At 42.3% G+C, this 22,841-nt stretch overlaps 1 pseudogene; it reads right to left on the bottom strand.

Moving 5' to 3' along the window:
• Window positions 1-6,537: 6,537 nt before the first annotated feature.
• Window positions 6,538-6,789, bottom strand: LOC147612868 (small ribosomal subunit protein eS27y pseudogene; annotated as a pseudogene).
• Window positions 6,790-22,841: the final 16,052 nt, after the last annotated feature.

Here is a 22,841-nt window from a genome sequence, read left to right as displayed (position 1 = left end):
CTACTATTGTTTGAAGCAATAGTAAGCCACCAATTCACTTTGGAGAGGATTAGGCCAAAAATAATTCACTTTGGAGAGGATTAGGCCAAAAATAATTGAATTATTAAAAAATTCAATGTAGATGGCTCAAGAAAGGAGTAGAGTAACAGTGTGTTGAGATTCAAGCTCGATGTCAGTGTGAGCCAGCTATGCTATGTGCTGGCATGTTAGGTAGGAACATGTGTGAGACATAAATGACCGCGTGTCCATCTGGTCATAGTGTGTGGACATTAGCTAGGGTTAGATGTGTGTGGACACAACTCATAGTGTGTTGTGTGTATTATGGATTATGGCTTTATGCATTGTGTGAGAAGGGAGATGGCTTCCCTCTATGGTTAGGGTTTGCAATACACATTAGGGTTTGCTCCTGTGTGTGTGTCTCCTCTCCCTCTACCACTTTTTCAACATGGTATCAGAGCCTTGTGCTGTCTATTAGGGTTTATGATCGGAGTGAGAGAAGAGGGAGAAGAAGCTGTGAAGCTTGCCATTGAAGCTGTGAAGCTTGCAGCACACCGATTGCTATCAGATCTGAGAGCTTGGCCTACCAGGTAAGGTCTTCTAAACATCCTTGAGCGGATTGCAGGTGATACAGGCAAAAACAAAGCAAATTAGGGCAACTCAAAGCAAAGGAAATTTTTGGTTTTTGAAAGCTTTCCATTAAAGCTTGGAAGCACTGATGTATGGTAGAAATACATGTAAATCTGGCAAAAGAAACATGTATCTGACAAGGAGGAATGTATTGGGAACCCATGTACAAGCCCTACTGTGATTTTGGAGCAATTTACATGCATTTGAATGAGTGGAATTTACTGGTTTTTGAGCTCTCACAAAACAGAGAAAAGCAACTCAAAATTTGATGCATTTGGAGCATGTTTTTGGTAAAAATCAAGGCATTGACTGGTTGCACACATACCTAAGTGTGTTGGGCACTTATTTAACACATCAATTAACAACTCAAGCACTCCCAAAACCCTCAAGGAGCAGGCTGGACAGTAGAAACAGAGCTTTTTGCATACTACAGGTGGAGGTGCTTGATATATTTCAAAATTGGTTAAGCAATTGGCTAAGATACATACTTGAGAAGAAGGCTACATGGTTGGTTTGATCAATTATGCCTAATTGTGCTGGGAATGAGCTGATTAAAAAGCCTGTCTACTGGTTGCAGAGAAACAGAGTGAGTTTAATCGAGCAATTAATCTTTGGTCTTAAACAATTGGACTAATTTCTCTTACATGGAGTTAGTGGACACTATTGCTAAGCTAATGAATGCCTGGTTGCTCAATTTGGACAAATATTGAAGAATTTAGAGCAAAATTACTACTGGTTTTTCTGGTTTTTCCCAAAACAGAGAAAGGGGTTTTCAAAAATTGATATGTACACATGTCAGATGGTGTTGATACTCTACATTGAGGTTGTTTAGGTGTCAATGCAAGTTTCCCATACTTGATTGCACCACTACATTGTAATTTGGAGCCTTGGAAGGTGCATCAAAACAGGGTATCTCAGACTACGTGAGCCAGTTCATTTTGGATGCATACAGGTTGATTTTCTACATCAAATTTGAAGATTGTTGGTAATTTTGGAGTACCTGGAACACTCATAGGAGTGTGGTTGAGCTGAGGAAGGCTCATTTACAGATTTGAAGTGTACGCAAGGTGTTTTTGCATTGAGCAAATATGTCGGATAATCCAGTACAGATTGTTGGTGAAAAGCTGGATAGGAAGAACTTCCAGGCATGGACGTACAGGATCAAAAGTTTCTTGAAAGGAAAAGGTTTTTGGAATCTCATTACAGGTGGTGCTGAGCCAGAGCCTGAACTGTTGAGATATCGAGCTCGTCTAGTGAGGCGGTGGCCACCACTGATAGGCCCCACACTTACACCACTGGCATGGTTGGTGAGATCTTGGGTGATATGCGGCCAGTGGATGACAGGCTGTGTGACAGACATTCTAGAGACTGGCATAGTTATAGCGCCAGCTCATTTAGTCGGGTTCACACTATAGAGAACCCGTGTATGTATTGGTTGAGTACCTTTCATATTAAGTGTACTCTTATCTTGTATATGGTGTGTTGAGTGTTGAGTAGAGAGAAGAAGAAGATTTTCAGTCTCTCACCTTGTGTGTTCTCTATTAGGGTTTTTGTGAGTGTGTGTGTGTGCTTGCAAGAGCTCAAGCTCTCTTCCCCCTTGCATCTTTTCATGGTATCAGAGCCTGGTTCGTGCTAAGGGCTGAGCTGCAAGCAAGAGAACCACAGGAAGCGGTACGAGGGTAAGAGCTTCAACTACTCTTCCCTATTGTGTTGGTGACTACACCCTTGTCGGGAGCTCTACGGGAGGCACCGGCAAACGATCTTTGATTGAGGAGCTTTCTTCGTAGGAGTAAAGCTACAGACAACTATACAGTCCTTCGGATTCCTTCGGAGAGAAATTTTCAGGCCGAAAACGCGTTTCGGGCGCGTCTGGACCTCCGTTTTTCAGAAAGCAGGCGATTTCGAGCACTGCGGGTAAGTCATTGATTCTCTACAGAACTCTGTTTTAAGAACTGCAGGAAGACAGATTGATTGTGCAGACACTGTGGGTGCTGCAAAGAGGTCTACAGTTGCCATTGGGTGTATGTATGCACATTGAAGTCACTGGTTGTGACATTTGAGTACTACAGTACCGCTGCAGAAAATACTACAGGTTGTGCAGAAAAACTAGAGTGCAGTTTCTGGTGAAATTGTGTGTTTGGCAAGATGTCAAATGATGGGATAACCCAGATTGTGGCTGAGAAGCTGGATAAGAATAACTTCCATGCTTGGAGGTTCAGGTTGACAAATTTGCTGATGGGAAAAGGCTATTGGGACTACATAGAAGGTGAGCATGAAGAGGCACCGGAGATACCGGATATAAATCCGACTGCAGATGTGAAAGAGTTTAAAGACTGGAACCAAGGAGCCAGGAAAGTAATGTATTGGCTTTCCATTAGTATATAGGACACCATGATTGGGCATATTCAGGATGCCAAGTCGCCCAAGGAGGCGTGGGACACCTTGGTAAAGCTCTATGAAACAAATACCAAGGCACGCAAGATACAGTTGAAGAATGAGCTTCATACTGTGGAGAAAAAGAGCATGTCTGTGGAGAAAAAGAGCATGTCTGTGAATGACTATGCATTGAAGATAAAGGGTATTGTGGAATCCCTTGCATCTATTGGTGTGTCAGTAGATGATGATGACAAGGTGGAAGTCTGTCTACGTGGTCTCGGGCCACAATACAAGGCGTTCAAGACGTCTATTCAGACTCGGGAAAACATTCCCAACTTTACAGATTTGGTGTCTATGCTGATTATCGAAGAGAAGAACTTGGGTGAAGACCAACAGTCTTCACAAAGCAAAAACAGTTCAGAGCAACAGGCCTTCTACACGAGTTCAGGAAGGGGACGAGGTAGAGGAGTCCGTGGACGTGGTCAAGGAGGTGGCCGAACAGGTAATCAGAATTATGGCCAACAGGCAGCAGCAACAACAACAGTCCCAGAATCAACACAACAACAACAACACGCAGGTGGAAGAGGCAAATTCAGAGGCAGGGGGAGTCAAAGAGGCCGTGGAAATTGGCAAAGGCAATATAATGATGCACGTGAATGCTATTATTGTGGTAAGCCTGGACATGTGCAGTCAGAATGTTATAAGAAGCAGGCTGACATGCAGAATGGGAAAGTGCAGCAAAACAACTATGCATCCTCAAGCAGAAATAATGAGGATAATGAAAGGTTGTTTGTTATGCAGCATGTCGTGAATGCCATGTCTGAAAATGTTGATGCAGCACAAAAAGATAATGTGTGGTATGTGGATTCAGGCGCTTCGAACCACATGACAAGTCATGGGGAGTGGTTCAAGGAAATGAAAAACCCGGAAAGACCAGGTTTTGTGGAAACAGGGGATGACACTGCTCATCCAATTGCCCACGTTGGAGATGTGCCATTGTCTATGCAGGATGGCAAAGTGAAGTACCTTGCAGATGTACTTCATGTACCAAACATAACAAAGAACCTGGTTTCAGTTGGCCAGATGATTGAGCAGGGTTTGCAGGTTCGGTTTAACCCTGATGGGTGTTATGTTGAAGATTTTAAAGACAAGTGCAGGTTGGTTGCAAAAGGCAACAGAGTGGGCAGAATGTTTACATTGAATGTAGACATGCCTGAAATGAGTGCTGCGATGTTTGCAAATAGCTCAGGAGTTGTTGCAGACACAGACATATGGCATAAAAGAATTGGACATGTGAATGTTCAGAGATTGAAGTCTATGCAGACAAAAGGAATTGTGACAGGGCTGCCAAAATTTAAAGTGGAAGGTATGCAGAAAATATGTGAAGCATGCCAATTTGGGAAGCAAACAAAGCATGTGTTTCCACGTAACAGATATGTGAGCAGAAATGCACTAGATCTTGTGCATTCAGATGTATGGGGTCCTACGAAGACCATATCTATGGGAGGCTGCAGGTATTATGTGACTTTCATTGATGACCACACAAGGAAAGTGTGGGTATATTTCATGAAAGAGAAGAGTGAGGTGTTCACTCACTTTCAGAATTTCAGAGTTTTGGTTGAAAAGCAAACAGGGAAATATGTCAAGTGCCTAAGGTCAGATGGGAGGGGGAGAATACTTCTCCAATGAGTTCTCTGAATTTTTGAAGAAGAATGGTATTCGGAGACAGTTTACATGCAGATACACTCCGCAGCAAAATGGAGTTGCTGAGCGGAAAAACAGGCACATTGCTGAGATTGCGCGAGCATTGATGGAAGAGAAGAATATGCCGCATTGCTATTGGGCTGAGGTTGTTTCTACAACAGTATACATCATGAACAAGACTCCAACTGCAGCCATACATGATGTAACTCCAGAGGAGAGGTTTACTGGCAGAAAACCAGATTTGTCTCATCTGAAAGTCTTTGGATGCATTGCATATGTGCATGTGCCAGATGAGCTGAGAACTAAGCTGGATCCAAAAGCTGAAAAATGTGTGTTTATTGGATACTCCCTTGAGCAAAAGGGATACAGGTGTTATAACCCTGCTACACGTGAGCTGAGGGTAAGCAGGGATGTCGTCTTTGATGAGATGAGCAGCTGGTATGCTGCTGAAAAAGAAGCTGTTGGGGCTGATGTGAGTGGAAGTGTGGTTGCACAGAATGCAACAATCACAGTCTTTGAGTGGACCAGGAGAGTCCTCATCTAGTGGGTCTGTTGATAGACCATGGAGTGGCAGGCTGCGTCATAATACCAGTCCTGCAAATGTGATTAGTACATCACGTAAAGGAAAAGAGAAAGTGGTTGAGCCCCTTGGTATGCCTGACATTTCTGCAGGGCATTCTCATGTTGATGGAGAGTCTAGTGGCTCAGATATGAGCCTTGATGAGGAGCTTGGGATCCCAGCTATGAGAACACCTGGTGTAAAGAAGGCTATGGAAGCCATGAATGAAAAGCTGCGAAGATCAGGGAGAGTGAAGAACCCTGTGCAGAGATTTACCTATGATGGTTATGTGGCACATCACTATGCATATATGGCAAAGGTTGTGCACGTTGTAGAGCCCACATGCATTGATGAGGCTGTTGGAAATGTGAATTGGGAGAAAGCTATGGATGAGGAGATGGATGCACTATATGGAAATGAAACTTGGGATTTAGTGCAATTGCCTGAAGGCAAGAAAGCCATTGGATGCAAGTGGGTGTACAAAGTTAAACATAACAGTGATGGAAGCATAAACAGGTACAAGGCTAGATTGGTAGCCAAAGGATATGCGCAGACATATGGGATTGATTATGAGGAAACTTTCAGCCCAGTTGCCAAGATGGCAACAGTGAGAGTTGTGATAGCAGTGGCTGCGTCAAAGCAATGGTCTTTACATCAGATGGATGTAAAGAATGCATTCTTGCATGGGGATTTGCAAGAAGAGGTGTATATGTTGCAGCCACCTGGTTATGAGGATGTGGGTCACCCCGAGCATGTTTGCAGGTTGAAGAAAGACTTGTATGGCTTAAAACAAGCACCAAGAGCATGGTCTGACAAGATTTCTGAATATCTTGTCACTATTGGCTTTCATGTAGCCAATGTAGATTTCTCGTTGTATGTGAGACATGGTGATAGAGGAGTTGTGCTTGTTGTCATCTATGTAGATGACTTGATCATTACGGGGGACCATGATGCAGAGATCTTTGATGTAAAGATCTTGCTTAGACAGAAGTTCGAGATGAAGGATCTGGGGGAGCTCAGATATTTCTTGGGCATTGAGGTGATTAGGTCACCACATGGTATTGGATTACTGCAGAGACAGAATGGCTTGGACATGTTGTCCAAGTATGGTATGACAGGCTGTAAGCTGGTTTTTTTTTATATAACTATTATTATCATTTTTTTTAGGGGGGGAATGGTGTGGTGGGGTGTGGCGTGGCAAGAAGGTTTGCCCAGAGTAAAAATCCAAGAGGCTAGTCAAAGAACTCAGCTTGACAATGTGCTAAAATTGATCAATCTCCTTTCTTTCTAAATGAATTTCCCTCAGTAAGTCAGGCACGGCCTCCTGTTGGCTGGCATAGAATGGCTTCCACATAGCACAACACTCTGGGAGTTACTAAACACCGTGGTGAGGCTAAAACATCCTGACATTTCCCATCCATGAAGAAGGAATTTGGAGACTACACAAGAGGTTTCAATTTGTGTTTTTTTTTCTCCACCCCTGCTGGAGGGTGCAGTAAGTCAATGTCATTAGAGAGAACCATAATGATCATCGAGGGCGGAAGGTTGAGGATAGCTTGTTAGCATTGTTGCAATGACTTGTAGCACCAACGAGCTCCAATAATGGTGCACAGCCGCGCGAAAGAGGGGAGGATGAAGGGGGGTGATTGTTACATAGGGGAGGGGGCGTTGGAGGGGTGGGGGATCGGTGCATGAGAGAGGGGCGGGTGAGGCAGAGAAGGAGACGTGGGAGTGGGGGCGTTGAGTGCAGCGAAGGGGTGGGGGGTTGCACACATGAGATAGAGGACGAGTGAGGGGGTCGATGAGTTGGCAAAGGGGATGGCTAGGCACAGGGGGGCCGGTGAGGCGGGTTGATGAGTCAGAGGGGGCGGGCTGGTCGGTGGGAGAGGAGAGAGGGAGAGGTGGGGCATGAGGCGAGAGAGGGAGGGTGGGGTGGTCGGTGAGGGGGGAAAGAGAGAGAGAGAGAGAGAGAGAGAGGGGGGGGAGGGGGGGTGTTCGGGTTGGTTGATGAGGGGGAAAGAGAGGGTTGGTGGGGGGTGACGGTGAGCGATAGATAAGGGGGGGTTGAGGTTCGGTTCAGTGAGGGTTGTGGGAGGTGGGGTTGGTTAAGAGGGAGAGGGTGGTGGATGAGAGAGGGGGCACGGGTGAGTGAGCAAGGAGGGCTGGCCGGTGCGGAATGACATGAGGGGGACAGAGCTGTAGGGGGAGAGAAGCAAGGGGGGTGGGGCGGTTGGTCGGTGATTGGGGGATTGTGTGGTCGGTGAGGTAAGGGGTGTGGGCGGTGGTGAGGTGAGGGGTAGGTGAGGGGGGTGAGGAGTGAAGGGAGGGGGTGAGGAGAAGGGAGGGGGTGGTCGGTGGGGTGAGGGAGGGAGAGAGAGGGAGAGAGGGGTGGTCGGTGAGTTGAGTGTGAGGGGGGTGGTCAATGGGATGAGTGAGAGGGGAGTGGTCGTGGTTGAGGTAAGGGGGGAAAAAGAGAAAGAGAAAGAGAGAGGTGGCGGGTGTTTTTGTTTTTGTTTTTTTTTGTTTTTGGGGGGTTTTTTGTTTTGTTTTTTAACAGAAAAAAGAAAACTAAGATGGGGGAGTCGATTTTTTTTGGAAAAAAATGATTTTTTTGGAAAAATAAAATAAAATAAATATTGAGGGAGGGTTTTTTTTGGGAAAGAAAAAAAATACAAAGGGGGGATTTTTTTATTATTATTTTTGCTTGATCAGGGAGAAGGTGAGGCTGGGTTGGTCGGTGAGGAGAGTTGAGGGGAGAAGAGAGAGGGAAAGGGAGAAGAGAGAGGAAAAGGGTGGGTGACGAAGAGTGAGAGATTGGTCGGTGAGGAGGTTGGGTGAGAGAGAGATTTTTTTTTGCATCTCTTATAAAAGAAGAAGGAAAAAAGAAACCGAAGAGGGGGATTTTTTTTATTTTTTATTTTGGAGAACGGAGACCCGATACTTGGTACTTCATGACACTAGAGTGAGTTGAGACAGGTGTTTCTCTTGAACCACCACCCTTGGCCAGCCACATCTTTCCAAGTGCCTTGATTTAGGGATCTGAAGTCTACATAGATCCTAATCTTGCTTGTCTTCTTTTTTGGAATCACCACTATAGGTGACAACCACTCGGAGTGCTCAATGGGAACGATGATACCTATGTCTTCAATCTTGTCTAGCTCTTTCTTCCCCGTACTTCAGAATATTTTAGATTCACGCAGTAGATGCCCTTCCTGACCGGCCAACTGCCTTCTTTTTGTGAAATTTTATGCGTGCAAATGGCTGGTTTAATCCCTAGAAGATCCTGGTAAGTCCATGCAAACACCTCTTGAGTGCAAATGGCTGGTTCTATCCCTGGAAGATCCTTGTAAATCCATGCAAACGCCTCTTGGTGTTCTTTTTGAAAAAGTCGGTGATTCTCTAAAGAGTCGAAGGCTCTTCCCAGACCCAAGCTGCCACCACTAAGATGGGGCGTGGCACTCTGATGTACCCAGGTTCAGCTCTCTCACCTCCTCGTGGTGGTAAGTGGTGGGTGGAAGAGGAGAGGTGTCGAGTGGTGGTGCTTGATGGAGAGATAAGGGGTCATGGGCTGGGGTGTTGTCTAGAGGGAAATCACCAATGCGTTTCTCCATCCAGTCGGTGGGTATCTCTTCTACTCACAAGGCTTCTTCCTCCCGAGCCTTGAGGTGTTCTACCCACCTCTCCTTGTGGGTGCATCTAGGAGGAGTTATAGGTTCCTCTGATGACTCCTCTTGAGAGACCTTCTTTGCAAGGTTGTCGAGAAAACTCAAGCTCTCCTAGAACTATGACCTCTATCTCTTCCTATTGAGACACTATTGCAAAGGAGGAGGCCAAAGCGAGCAAAGATTCTATCCAATCTCGTACCCCTGCTTCTTTTGAGAGCTCTTCTTCTTGGGACAGCTCTTGAATAGGGTCTGGGTCCAACTCCACTATGTCCACCATGTTGCACTGGAACCCCTCATAGAAATTTAATCAATTCCATAGAGGTTCTACTGCCTCTCCCTCTGAACTCAATGGATCCTAGGCCTCATCCACTGGTAAGCCTCACCATTCCTCCTGTTCTTCCTCGTCATTGGGTCCTTCCTCCCGAATGAGAATCATGTCATGTAGGGCAATGCTCTGAGCACTCTCATCGGGGACTTTTTCCAAGGGCAAGGTCACTGTCTCCTCTGGGTTAGGGATATGCAAGTTGTCTCAACCCCAATCATGGATCACTTGAGCTGCTCTCAACCAAGGCCTTCCAATGAGTAAGCTGTAGACCCCTTGAACTGGTGGGAGGTCTAACACGACAAAAGTCATTTTGCATACTAATCCTTCAAAATTGATCACAGAACTTGCCTGACTAGTCCCACGGGCATCACTTCTCTCTGGTCTGCCACTCAGATGGCGAAGGGAGCTGGCTCAGTAATTCGAAGACCCAAGACTTTCCTAGTAGCTTTGGGCATGATGTTAACACCAGAACCACCATCCACAATGGCTCGTGTAATTTGAGTTTCTCCCACGGAGATTGTCACCCTTGGGCTTCGGTGATCGTCCACTCCTAGGATAGTGAGGCATACCCTTGCTTGCTGGTTTTGAAGCCCTCACAAAAACAGAGAATAGAGGTTCATTTTTTATGCAATTGGAGCCTTCCGCACATGTCCAATTCTGTAAATGAGCCGGTCTCTTGCAAAAATCAATTAATTGGTGGCTTGGGTGCATGCTTAGGAGTGTTGGGAACCATCATGTACCTTCAATAGTCACAACCAACTTGCCAAATCCCTCCAACAGCAGGTGGCACAGCCTGAAGGCTAGAAACAGGGCATAATTTTCGAAGTCTTGCAAAGTGGAGGTCAAATACAAGCTTTGTGATTGATTAATATTAAAATCTTCTTATGCAATTTTATGATACACACAGAGGAGAAGGTTGCTATGTGGTTTTTTGGAGAAATTATGCATTTTGGAGCTAATTATTAAAAAGGCTATAAATAGTGATTAGTGAAACAGAGGGTCATTAATTGGCTAATTACTCTCTCAACTTTTACAATTGGTCTAATTCCTTCTACATGGAGTTAGTAGACATCATTGCTAAGCTAATGAATGCTTGGTTCCTCAATTTGGACAAGAATTGAAGAAATTAGAGCACTTTTCCTACTGGTTTTTATTGGTTTTGTTGGTTTTTCTTAAAAAAAGCAGAGAAGGGGATTTGATATTTCTGGTATGTATGCACCTTGGTTGGTGTTAATATGAAACATTGAGCTTGTTTAGGTGTCAATGCAAGTTATCCACACTTGATTGAACCACCACATTGCAATTTGAAGCCTTGAAAACTGCACCAAAATAGGGTACTTTGGATTGCATATGCCAGTTCAATTTGAATGTAATCAGTGTGATTTTCTACATCAATAGTGAAGTTCGTTGAGTACTTTGGAGTATCTGGAACACTTATTAAAGTGTGGTTGAGCTGAGGAAGGCTCATTTATAGAATTGGACATGTGCGGAAGGTGCATTTGCATTGAGCAAATATGTTAGACAACCCAATATAGATTGTGGGTGAGAAGTTGGAAAGAAAGAACTTCTAGGCATGGAAGTACATGACTAAAAGCTTTCTCAAAGGAAAAGGATTTTGGAATCTTTTTACAGGTGCGGAGACAGAGCCGGATCTACCCCAACACCCTTCACAACAACAAGTTGTAGCTCATAAACAATGGTCAGAGAGAGTATACAAAGTTTTGCATTACTTGTCTATATGTATCTCGGATGCTATACTCATACATATACATGATGCTGAGAATCCCAAGGATGCATGAGATACTTTGGTAAAGCTGTTTAATATAGATACTAGTGTTCGTAAGTCTTAGTTGAGACAATAGATTCATAATGTGAAGTAGAAAGGAAGGAGTATTCATGATTATGTAGTACAAGAGATAAAGAAGTATGCAAATGCATTGGCAGCTATCAATGCCCCCATGCTTGATGGATTTGGTAGACATTGCCTTGCGTGGTATTGGTAAGGAGTACAAGTCTTTTGATACATCTATCTCTGTTTGGAGTACAAGTTTACCAGATTTTGATGAGTTGGTTTCTCTCTTACTTGTTGAGGAAATCAAACTCAGTGACTCTTTTCATGATGCATCTACTAGCCATGATGATAATGGAAGGAATCAGGCTTTCTATTCACAAAGGGAATTTAGAGGCAGGGGGAGATTTGCATCACGAGGTCGTGGTAATGGTCGTGGATGGTAGGATAGGCCACCACAACAGAATTTTCAGCCTTCATATGGTGCTAGAGGTGGTCGTGGATATACACCTCAGAGAGGCAGAGGTAATCCTCATGGAAGAGGACGTTGGCAAGGCCAACAAGCATCTATGCAAAATGTGGAATGCCATTACTATGGAAAGTTTGGTCATATGGCACGTGATTACATCAAACAAAATGATTTGAGAGGGGGTAAAGCAAAACATGGTGGAAATTTTGCACAACATGGTGGAAATTTTGTAACAACAAGCAGTCACATGATGGTAGTGCAAATCACTTGTTTGCCATGAAAGATGTCGTAAGATCTATGATGACACATGGTGACAGTGATGACACTAGGTATATGGACTCTGGAGCATCAAACCATATGACTTGTCATGGCGAATGGATTCAACATATGAAGCCAATGGATGTGAAAGGCTATGTGGAGACAGGTGATGATTCCCAACATGCTATCACTAATGTTGGGAGTGTACCATTGGTGATGTACAATGGTGAAACAAAGTCTATGGAAGATGTCTTGTATGTGCCTTCTATTACAAAAAGTTTCAGTTGGTCAAATGGTTGAACAAGTTTACAGGTTCATTTCAACGAGCATGGTTGCTTCGTTGAGGATTTCAAAAATGGCTGTAGAGTCATTGCTAAAGGCAAGAAAGCAGGGAGGTTATTTAAGTGCGATGCTGGGACTCCTGAGTTGAAATTGGCCATATTCTCTAAAAGCCAAAATGTGGTACAGGACATTGAAATGTGGCATAAAAATATTGGACATGTGAACATACAAAGGTTAAAGAACGTGCAGGCCAGAGGCATTGTTGGTGGGCTGCCTAGATTCAAGTATGATGGGAATATGCATGTCTGTGATGCTTGTTTGCCAGTTTGGACAGCAAGCAAGGTTGCCATTTCCTAAAGAAAGCAACATGAGTAGTAGGCCACTTGAGATTGTTCATAGTGATGTATGGGGTCCTGCACAAAACCCATCCATTAAAGGAAGCTTGTATTATGTGACATTCGATGATTTCAGCAGAATGACTTGGATTTACTTTCTCAGAGAAGAGTGAAGTGTTGGGAAAGTTTATGGACTTCAAAGCTTTTGCAGAGAAGTAATATGGCTCTTGGATAAAATGTTTGAGGATAGATAGAGGTGGTGAATACACCTCACATGCCTTTGAGAATTTCTTGAGAAAGAATGGCATAAGAAGGCAGCTAGCTTGCAGGTACATACCTCAGCAAAATGGTGTTAATGAGACGAAAAATAGAGTCATTGGTGATGTGGCTAGGGAAATGCTCAATGAAAAGAGGATGCCAGATTGGCAGAAGCATGTGCCATAGCGGTGTATGTAATTGATAAGACACCCACAGCTGCCATACATGGAAGTTTGTGCCAGAGATGCATCTTACAAGTTTTAGGCCAGATATTGGACACCTCAAAGTGTTGGTAGCATAGCTTATGTGCATGTGCCGGATGACAGAAGGAAGAAGCTTATGTGCATAGCTTATGTGCATGTGCCGGATGACAGAAGGAAGAAGCTAGATCCTAAGGTAAAAAAGTGCATTTTTGTTGGGTATGCACAAGATTGCATATAAATGTTACAATCCACATACTAGGCAAGTGGTTATCTCACGAGATGTGATGTTTGATGAACTTGCTAGTTTGTACAAGGCAAAGGATGAGGGTGTCATTGATTCCATTGATGGTGATGTGCATGTGAATTTGCCACAAACAAGCTCTATTTCTATATTTGGGCCAGCAGAGTTTGAGAGAGTAGCACTATACGTCCATGGTCAGGATGCTTATGACATGAGAGTGTGAGCATTGGGAGTAGTGCTGTGGATAAAGGGAAAAAGAAGGTTGAAGGAGTTAGCATTACAAGTTATGAGTCGTCAAGTTCAGAAAGTTTGGATGAGAAACTTGGCATACCAATTTTACGCACACCATGTGCAAGGCAGGATAGATATGTGCCTCCACATACTAGAGTGACAAGTGTTCAGAGTGATCCGCATGCATTGCGGAGATCCCAAAGGGTTAGGTATCCAGTTGTTGACAGGTTGACATATTGTGACTTTGTTATGCATTATGCATATATGACCTCTTTGGTGAAGCATGTGGAACTTACATGCTATACAGAAGCTATTGGGAAGCATGTATAGGAGAAGGCAATGGATGTTGAGATATGGACGCATTCGTCCATAATGAAACTTGGGATTTGGTTGCCTTATCACAAGGCAAAAATGTCATTGTTGGTTGCAAATGGGTTTATAAGGTGAAATGCAAATCATATGGTTCCATTGAGCACCATAAAGCGCGACTGGTAGCTAAGGTTTATGCACAAACCCAAGGCTTGGGCTATGATGAAACATTTAGTCCAGTTGCAAAGATGGGAACAGTGAGGAGCAGACATTGCTATGGCTGCAGCAAATTACTGGGAAATGCATCAAATATGGATGTGAAAAATGAATTTCTAAATGGTGATTTACAAGAGGAAGTTTATATGGCACAGCCAGAAGGATATCTACACCCGCCGAGGTACCCCACTCATGTATGCAGGTTAAAGAAAGAATTATATGGTTTCAAGCAAGCACCTCGTGCTTGGAGTGATAAGATAAGATGATATCTTATCTCCCTTGGATTTCAGGTTTCTTCAGCAAATTCTTCACTCTATGTGAAGAAAACAGATCATGGGATTGTCTTGCTTGTCATCTATGTGGATGACTTGATTGTCATAGGAGATCATGCTACAGATGTTATGCATGTCAAGAAGGCATTGAGTGGGCAGTTTGATATAAAACACTTGGGTGAATTGAGATATTTTCTTGGGATTGAAGTGATCAAAGACCATGCAGGGACATGGCTAGCGCAACGCCAATATGCATTGGATATGTTGGCAAAATATGGGATGACAGGGTGTAAGCCAATGAGTACACCTTTGGAGCAGAATGTGAAGTTGCGGGCTGATTTTGGTGAAGAGTTCGATGATCCATCTATGTATAGAAAGATGGTTGGCAGTCTTAGTTACATGACTATTTGACAAGCCTCTCAAATCTGCTATCAGGGTTGCAATCTGTAACAGGTATAACTTCGCGTACAATTATCAGATACTAGTTATGTGGATACTTAAAATTACTAGAACATATGCGGTCTACAACCTATCGTGGGCGGAATCACTAAAATCCATTGTATGTGAAAGTCGACTCCAAAAATAGGTCACGTTTTACCTTTTTATCAAATTTTGATTTGCATGTCCATCTACACATTCGAAGATAGCTTTGGACTACCTTGGACTATAGCACAAAGGGCGCTTGGCTGAGTAGTATGTGCAAGACTAAAGCCTTAAGCACACATGCTTTTTGCAATGTTCTAGTGATGAATTCTATGAAGAATAAGATGATTTATGCAAGCATAGCTGCCAGGGGTTGTTTGAAACGTGTTTCATAAATATTTCAAAAATGCTTTTGAAACGTTACTTTCAAATCCTAGACGCTCGAAAAACGTTTCATACAAGGGGGGGTACAAGCCCCAAAATTTATGTATCAATTTATAAGATGAAAAAATAATGGTTCCTTGCCTTCAAAAACAATATTAAGCATGTGTCATTTACACATTAAAACATGTTTACAAGTTAAAACTAAAGATGTAGAGTGACCTTGTTACAATGGGCACCAAAACTCGCACCAAACCCCGCAAAAATTACATTTCCACTATTGGGTGCCTAAACCGCCATATATTGATATAGGAGTGACATGGGCGCAAAGGGCATCCCTAGTGTGAGGCATCTTGACAAAGGCATGGCAAGATTGGCACACCCTAGTATGAAAATCCCCAAGTTTCCAAAGAAAATAAAATGCAAAATTGAAGAAAAAAGGTATAAATAAGCACAACCAACCTAAGAGATGGTGGGCATGGAAGCTGAGAAGTACGAGAGGAGTTGGAAGGGGTTGATTTTTGCAACACAGTATCTTCTTTGTTGGTTTTCACACGTGCAGGTAGACATTTTTTCAAAAATAGAGCTCTCTGGATTAAATTGGGAGGGAAAGAAAAACGTTTCATTCAAAAGAAACTTTTCTGAAATGTTTCGCTTCATAAAAAATGAATGAAACATTTTTCATTCATTTTTTGCAACTATGTGTGCAAGGCATGAGGGGTTGCTTATATATGCCTATTTACTATTGTTCGGTCCATGCTACTACCATTGTGGCCAACTATGATTCTTGAAAAATAAGCATAAAACACTACTTTCTCTAGTCATCGCTTCACACGTGTGGTATATACTCTCTTAGCTGGCCGACTAGCTCTATCCCACTGGCGGACTATTGTCCAAGCCCATGTAGGGCTACCAAGTGGATCTAAACACATTGTATGCCCCTATTTGTTGTGGTCCATGGTGGCCCACAAGCAAGGCTCATACGTTAGCCCAAAGGATAGCCTAGAGCCTTTAATCCCTTTGCTAAATGCTTCTAGATGCTTGCTATGCTAGGGTAATCTATATGCAGTGATTGTTCTCCAAGTGGGTTAAGTGACAGACTCAGACATCGAAGGCTTACATAGTTCATGCCTTGACATGTCCCTAGATTGGGGCTCACAATGGGGTCATGGCATATGACAAATAATCTTAAAATAAATACTACTTATGTTCAAGTATGATGCTGATGATGATCTAGTGTGTTACATTACACCTGGCTACATGGGTGCATGTGACATGGCCGCCCTCAAACTCAAGCATCTTTGAATTCACCTAGTGTGCATGTAGCCTTACCAAATGGAGCATCCACCACTCTAGCTAGTTTCCATCTTTCTCCTTGAATAAGGAATCCACATTCTTTCCAAATTTGCATATGCCCATTCCTTTTTTGGCACCCACCTTCTCGAGTTCTCATGGCCAACATGTGGTGTCCACCTCTCTCTCCCCTTATGTGCCTATCTATACCTTACAAAACAAGTAGCATCACCCTTCTTGCCTCCTCTTTCTCCACCACTAGATCCATCGGATGATGATGCTATCGTGTTTCCCTCTGACCCTCTAGTATCCTCTATTTTTGCAACACCACCATCTTCACCTCAGCCTTCAACCTCATCTCATCATCCTTACAGCAAATTCTTTGTTATCACTCGAGGCCCCACCTATGGCAACTCGTAGTCCCATATCCTTTGCCTCTCGAGCCTCTCACTCTAGTCACTCTCCAAATCTTCTTCTCCCAATCATGATATACCACTCTCTTCATGATGTCTATACTTAGGTCATATTAGCTACTGCAAATCAAGATAACTTTGCCTGATCTTCTTAGGACGATAGTAGTCTCAGAAGAAGCACTCCTTGGACCTTATTCCTCTCTCTGGAAACACAATATGGATGTAGAGTTCCAATTCTTATAAGAGAACTCCACTTGGAGTCTCGTGGACTATCATGTATCTTGATGCTCATAAACATGATTATCTTTTCTAGCAAGTATATGGATAGATTTAGAGGTAGATTTAGACCTTGTTTTTCAGTTCTACAAGCACCAAAAATGCCCGGATCATGTGCCCCATGGATGAGATACCTTTGGGCACAATTTAGAGGCCAAATATGACTTTTTGGACATTACTATGTAGGTCAAAAAGGTAAAACTAGTTTGAACGCAAATTTCCATCCTATCCCTATGTAAAGGAGGTTGAATGGGATGGAAAGGCACAATAGATCCCTCAAGCATCTCACAAGTGTTAGCAAGAACCCCTACATAGAGGCAACTCAAGGTAGTTGTAGGTAAGCATGCATGCATCTGGAGAGCACAACCAAGCTGTGGAATGAGCACACTTTTTTATGCATGTAGATTGTGCACAAATTCAAGGATAAGATCATTGTATATATTCATGTTTGGACTACATAGTAAATTAGTTCTAGCTTGTCTTCAATGTGTTTACTTAACAATGGATTAGCATTAATATCTTTTACTTAGTGTTAATCATACACGCTTCCACAATGCATGTCACATTGGTATCAGAGCAAGTCATCCTAGGGTAGTCCTTAGCTTGCATTTTCTATCTACAAGCTGAATTAGAGTTATTGAAAACAGGGTTTGCATAAGGAAACATTTGGACTAAAAAATGGCCCTCTAAGAAATGCCATGTCAGCTTTTTCTTTAAAAATGGATTGATGGTTAAATTTTTGTAAATCAAACCAAAATTTATTGGAGATTTTAGATTAAGAATCTACTCTTTGAGATCTTTCCAATGATATATAGCATGATGGAAAATTTTGCATATTCAAGAAGTTCCTGTCACACGTGGGAGCTCTGGGAGTCTTCTTTCAACCCTAAACATCATCTTGGAACATGCTGATGTAAAACACATGCAGAAGAGACAGAGAGAGAGTTGAGTATTTAGTATATTCATATGGTACAAAAAGGTATACAATCTTGCAAACCTTGGTTGCCTTCTTGAAAAGATGTAAACCTAATCTAAACCTATATCTATGACTTAGCCCAATGTTGGACTGAATGATCTAAACAATGAGTAACTTGTGCCTTTTATAGGCCTTGGAAAGTCCTAGAGTGAACTAGTCAACCTCTAGTCGGCTAGCTCTTGGACACATATTCCCAAAAATAATGTAGTTGACAAGTGTAATCCTCTTCATACACTGGTCAACAACCTCTTGTGCCCCTCCACAATATATTCCTACCTATATTAGCAGTATATGCTCCAAAATCAGGTTCCAACCTAGTTCTTTATCTTGTTGGCCCTTGAAGATTAGACCTCGGAATAGCCTGCACATGTCTTGCACAGGACAGTTCCCAAATTGGTGATGATGTGGCATGTTACATGCCATGTCATTACCAATTTGAAAACTTCTTGAATATGAGAAATTTCTTATCACGCTATATATCATTGGAAAGATCTCAAAGAGTAGATTCCTAATCTACCATCTCCGAAAAATTTTGATTTGATTTACAAAAATTTAACCATTAGTCCACTTTTTAGAAAAAGCTGACATGGCATTTCTTAGAGGGCCCTTTTTGAGTCCAAATTTTTCCTAATGTGTTTTAGGGTTTACAGGCCAAAATTAGGGTTTTTATATTTTGCATGAGTTCACTCTTAACAACAGTGTTTTCAACCCTAGATTGAGTTTGGAAAGTGAACATACAATATTAGGGTTTTCATTTTTAGGGTTTTAGTCCATTTTTACATGCACAAGTCTTAGCCTAGGTCTAATCTAGGTAGGAAAAGACATCTTTTTGATACTACTCCACCTTGATGGAGAGAAATGATGCTTGGAAAGAATAGTTATGATGTGAACATAAGACTATGCAAGAGCAATGATGCTTGGAAATAAGAGTTATTGCATGAATATGAGACTATGCAAAGGTGTTAGAGATGGAAAGATGAAGAACAATACAAGCCCAAAGATATAAAAGGGAACTTGAACTCCAAGCCTAGTATGAATAAATAATGGTCGAGTATAGGCAACAACTTATAGAGAAGAGGACCGTCAGGCAACACGTGAAAGATGCACTTAAAATAAAGCTTCACAAGAGGCACGTCAAGCCTAGCTTATGTACAAGCAAGTTAAGTAAAGCTACACAAAAAGGCATGTCAAGCCTGGCTTCTTTACAAGCAAAGTTGGGCACAGATCAAGGAAACATGGGCATAATTTGTGGTAGCATCAACAAAGGCCAAGGGGGAATCACCTAGTGTTGTGCAGCAACCCAACCCAAGATGCACTGAGAGATGCACGTAGTACTAGAGACAAAGCCAAAGCCAAACAAGAACAAGAACCCGAACCACAGATTGAGTGGGTGGATCTCTAAAAATCCATTTTGGAGGATGATGAGGTTAGCCTCATAGTTTTCGAGAAGATAGATCTCTCCAAATCCTATTTGGAGGAGGATTAGGTCGGCCCAACAATTTTCGAAGAGCTTCCAAAAAATCTCTTTGAATACTATTAGGAGGATAATACTATATGTGATTTAGACAATCTAGATACCAAGCTAGAGAACTGGAAGACCAAGCTAGAGAACTGGAAGACCAAGACAGAGAGCTTGGGGATCGAGCCAAAGGATATGAAGTGGAGTCTTCGATTAGACTAGAAAAAAAAATAGCGCAAAGTTGTATGGGGGACCCTAGTTATTAAAACTATGGATCAAGCTCTCCTACTAGCAAAACATCTACCTAATCAAGCCTAATCTTATAGTAATACACCGTTAATCTGAGGTGGATGTAATCTAAGTTTACTCAAGAGATGATAAGTATGTGCAATAAACTCAAGCACAATTAGGTTACAAGATTAAGGTTTGTACTCATAAAGAGGCTTGAGATGTGTGTAAGTGATATATTTTCATTGCTGTTGAAATGGCCCCCTTCTATATGAGGAGGTACACCCTTGGGTTTGTACATCAATGTGAGATAAATCCCTTTTCTCATGTGGTTCCACTTTCTAACTACTCATTCTCACTCTCTACCTCTTCCTTGTGCTCTTTGGCACCACATTTCTCAACACCCCCCCACCCCCCCTTGGTGCCAAATATTTGGGCTACTCAAGGTGGTTGAATGTGAGATTTATAGCATGTCATCACCCCCCATCATTTCTAACTTGGCTGGGTAACTCAAGGCTCTTTGGCTTGGCTACACTCTAGCTCAAAGGTTACTTTTAGAGATGGTCGGGTTGATTTTCACTCCCTTAGGGTGCTACTTTGGCTACTTTTCGGTGGTCGAGTGATTTACATTAATTTTACTACTCATTTGGTGGCTTTTACAATGTATGATTTAGGCTAGGGTAGTGGTTGGTAGCTCCTTTGTTGCTCAATGCTGATGTTGGCTTGGTAGCTCCTTCGTTGCTCAATGTTGATGTTGGCTTGAGATCTCCTACTTTTGTTTCCTTCATTCTTCATGTTAGTGTTGTGTCCTTCTTATTCTTTCTTCTTAAACTTGATTCTTTTGTATCTGCATTTTACATATCTTACATACATTCTTCTTGAAATAATAGACTTGTGATGTAGATGCTTAGATCTTTTGGCATATACCTCATAATTTTCCCTCATAAGGCATGACACACATACAATATTTTCACTCTCTTCTCTCATGGGAGGTCTTAGGTGATACTCATAATCTACATGGCCAGTGTCTACCTCGACATACAATTACCGTATTGGAGAATTTGGAGAAATCCCAAGACTTTGGAATTTTTTTCTTCAATATACTTTTTGGTGTGTCTTAAGCATACAAACTCGAAAGTTGTCGGAGAATGTGAATTTAGAACCTACTCTCTAAACTCTTTCCAATGATATGTCACATGAGGGGAAGCTTAAAAAAGTTCACCATGGTCCCTTTTTTAAAATCTTGGCAAAATGGAAATTGAGATTTTTCCAAATTCTCTAATATGGTGTTTTCATGATTTTTGTTACATAAGAGTTCATTTTGATACTTGTGGAAATAAATGAAGATCCAATCATGGAAACCTATATGAGTGGCTCTCAAAATGTTGATAGTAGCGCCATACTAACACCCTCTTATGGAGGTGGTATGAATCAGCTTACACCTACGTTTTTTCTTTAACAAGGGTTAACCTTACTTTTCTTTTTCTTTTTTTCTTTTTTTTTTGACAAGGGTTAACCTTATCTCCTTTTTTAAATGGACGCCGCTGCCTGGCTGGCGATGGTGATGGCAATGATGTCTATTAGTTGTGCTGCTTTTGCTTCTATTGGCGATGGCTATGACGACAAGCTGCAATTGATTGTTTATTCTCCTCAACAACGAACTCATCGACTTCTTCTCTCTCTGCACTCGTACCAACGCCTCCTCTGCTCTCTTCCCTTCATCACAGCACTGCCCACAGTGTCTGTGCTGCCTCTCCTTATTACTGCTGTTATACAAAAGCTCTACTGTGTTTTGCAACTGGTGTTGGCTCGACTATTTGTTGCTAGGCGAGATGGCTGCCTTTCTCTTGGCTACTCAGTTTTGCACCGTGCATTGAATACCAATGCAAGCTATGGCCTTTCTTTGGTTACGCCAAGCTTGTTGCCACTATAATTAGTTTATTGCCTCTAGTCGAAATCGTCTTCGCTCCTCTATTGCTCTAATCATGTCTGTAGGTCACGTCTTCTAGTCCTAGTTTCTTCTTCTAACCCACCCGCTCTACTATGAGCTTTTGAGGAGGTTCCCGTTGACTTCAGGCAACCTCCTTTGCACAACAGTTGATGCTATCTTCTTTCACCTTATCAAAATGCTCAAATGTGAGCTCACTATTGTGTGTATTATGCAAGAAGCTCTAAAAGTTTTGTGCTATGGCTAAGGAAAAACACCTTGTTTCTCTTGATATGCCTAATGACAAACATAGCCCTAATACAAGAGGGCTAGAAGAGAAGATAAACCCAATCTGAGACTAAAACAATTGCTAATGAAATCTAACCATTTTCTAAAAACTGGAGATCCTCACCCTAGCTCTGATACCATGTCGAAACTATGGATCAAGCTCTCCAACTAGCAACACATCTACCTAATCAAGCCTAATCATATACTAATTAAAAATGATTGATATGACTAGTCTAAGGTGGATGTAATCTAAGTTTACTCATGATAATGAGTATGTGCAATAGACTCAAGCGCAATTAGGTTACAAGATTAAGGTTAACCTTCATATGGTGCTAGAGGTGGTCATGGATATACAGCTCAGAGAGGTAGAGGTAATCCTCGTGGAAGAGGACGTTCGCAAGGCCAACAAGCAAGGCCAACAAGCATCTATGCAAAATGTGGAATGCCATTACTATGGGAAGTTTGGTCATATGGCACGTGATTATTACAGCAAACAAAAAGATTTGAGAGGGGGGTAGAGCACAACATGGTGAAAATTTTACATCAAGCAGTCATGATGGTAGTGCAAATCACTTGTTTGCCATGGAACATGTCGTGGGATCTATGATGACACATGGTGATAGTGATGACACTAGGTATATGGACTCTGGAGCATCAAACCATATGACTTGTCATGGCGAATGGTTTGAACATATAAAGCCAATGGATGTAAAAGGCTATGTGGAGACAAGTGACGATTCCCAACATGTTATCACTCATGTTGGGAGTGTGCCATTGGTGATGCACAATGGTGAAACAAAGTCTATGGAAGATGTCTTGTATGTGCCTTCTATTACAAAAAGTTTCGCCTCAGTTGGTCAAATGGTTGAACAAGGTTTACAGATTCATTTCAACGAGCATGGTTGCTTCGTTGAGGATTTCAAAAATGGATGTAGAGTCATTGCCAAAGGCAAGAAAGAAGACAGGTTATTTAAGTTGGATGCTGGGATTCCTGAGTTGAAATCAGCCATGTTCTCTAAAAGCCAAAATGTGGTATAGGACATTGAAATGTGGCATAA

This window comes from Cibotium barometz, chromosome 44 (genome assembly GCF_041138505.1).
Source record: "Cibotium barometz isolate CiBa-2024 chromosome 44, ASM4113850v1, whole genome shotgun sequence".
In the NCBI taxonomy this organism is placed as follows: Eukaryota; Viridiplantae; Streptophyta; class Polypodiopsida; order Cyatheales; family Cibotiaceae; genus Cibotium; species Cibotium barometz.
The sequence above is the reverse complement of the archived record's forward strand: the minus strand, read 5'-3'. Positions and strand labels throughout refer to the sequence as shown.